This window comes from Onychostruthus taczanowskii, unplaced genomic scaffold (genome assembly GCF_017590055.1).
Source record: "Onychostruthus taczanowskii isolate IOZ18803 unplaced genomic scaffold, ASM1759005v1 scaffold91, whole genome shotgun sequence".
NCBI classification, from domain to species: Eukaryota; Metazoa; Chordata; class Aves; order Passeriformes; family Passeridae; genus Onychostruthus; species Onychostruthus taczanowskii.
This window is the reverse complement of record NW_024507105.1, coordinates 2,108,731-2,110,636: the sequence shown is the minus strand read 5'-3', so window position 1 is coordinate 2,110,636 and position 1,906 is coordinate 2,108,731.

Below are 1,906 nucleotides of genomic sequence, written 5' to 3'. Positions count from 1 at the left end.
CTGATGTTGGCTGCTGCCTAGTGCCTAATGCAGTGTCTTATGCATCCTGGTATTTAAGAGGAACTTGTTGACTTAGTCTTCATCACAAACTTCAGTTTTGTGTGATTAAAACAAAATTTTTATAAACCTATCATAACAACAATGTTCATGTTTCTTAATGCAGCAGGGACTGGACCTGAGCACAACAGTTCTTGGTGGAAGCTGAGCTGTGCTGGGCTGCTCCTGGTATGTCCCACACCTTGGTAGGGAAATGGGGCCCTTCCTTCCTGAGGAGGGAGAAATGGGGCTCCTGAGCTTGGGCTGTGTGGCTGCTCCTGCACACAGTGATGCTGCTCGTGTTCACTTGGCTCCAGTGTGCTCAAGGAAGCTTGAGGGAAATTGTGGGAATTATTGCTTGCTTGGTGCTTCTGGGGAAACTACAATGCAAGATGGGAAGAGGTGGGGGAACAGTGTGTGGAGGAGCTCTGCTCTGCAGTGGGACAGGCTTGGGATGGTGCTCCAGAATTCATGAACACGGTGTCTCTGTCCCTGGAGCACGATGGCCTTGGAAGATGCTGCTCTCCTGTCACTGCTGCATGGACTATGAGACCCCAACACCCTGGGACCTGGAATCAGTATGGAAGAAGAGGCAGACCCTTGCAGCTCCATCCCTGCCACCTGTGCTGCCAGCAGCACCATTTGTGCTCAGGAGAGGCTGGGGATGGAGATGTGCTGCATTTGGAACCCATTGCCCCCCTCAGCTGGGGGGCTGCGAGAGGCTCGGGCACAGAGCCTGTGAGTAGAGTGGTGTGAACAGCCTTGGCTTGTGTGCCCTTCATCTGCTATCCAAGGTCTCAGTGCCTCTTCCTCATGCTGGATTTCCTTAAAATCCTGGAAGCAGGAAGGGTCTGGAGTGATTTGGTGATGGAGTGCCTGGGATCATGCTGGAGCCTGGGCTGCCTGTGGGGTGTGGGCTTTGGTGGCCCCCACTACACCTCATTTGTGGGGTGCTGTTGGTGCCTGGACTGCTGAGGTGCTCTGTGGGACCACCCACTGCTTACTGCGTGGGGTGGACTGATGCTGCTGGTTTTCCCAGGCAGCCAGAGAGAGACCAGTTTGGAGAAGAGCTTCCCTGATCCCACTCAGCGCAATTCAGTGGACACTGTGTGCAGTGCTGTTGCCATCTGCTGGCTCCTCTTCCTTGGTGCCGGGTTTCTTCCTAGACTTGGGGTCTCTGTGAAGGCATCTGTGATACCCTAAAGAGGGTCTTGCCGCTTACAACAGGGGCTCAGTAGCGGGGCTGGGGGCCTGCTGGCATTCCTGGTGTGTCTGGGCAATGGGCTGTCTGATCTCAGGGTGGCTTTAGCACAAACAGGTGTTGCTGCCTGCATACCTGCTGCCTGCCCACACAGCTGCTGCCTGCCCGGGCCTGAGCGTGGCTGTTTGTGGTGGTTACGCACTGCGCCCGGGGTTGGGCTTTTCCCTCCCTGCTGCTGGCAGCTCAGGGTGGACTCCAACAGCCCCTTGCCAAGCTGGGAAGGGGAAAGTGTGGCTACAACAGCCTCACACCACACCCAGCCAGGCAGCCTGGTGTGGTTCTTTCCCTATTGTTTGGGGATGGGTATTGGCTGAGGCTGTGGAGCTGGAGGTGATGCTGGCAGCAGTGTGAGGGGAAAGGGTGAGGGCACCCCTGCTGCTCCTGTACAGGTGAGTGGGATTGTCTTTCCTGCCTGCCTCCCTCCCTTAGCAGCACAGTGCTCCCAGATCCCCTCCATCACAGAGCCCTCTGAGTCTGCTGTCTGACCCCATTTTGTGCTGCCCTGACAAGCAAGAGAGGTCCTTCCCTTTCTGTGCGTCCCATTCCTCTGGCACCAAGAGCAGGGCGCAGCCTCCCCATCAGCCAACACCCAGAGAACACAAAAGAAGA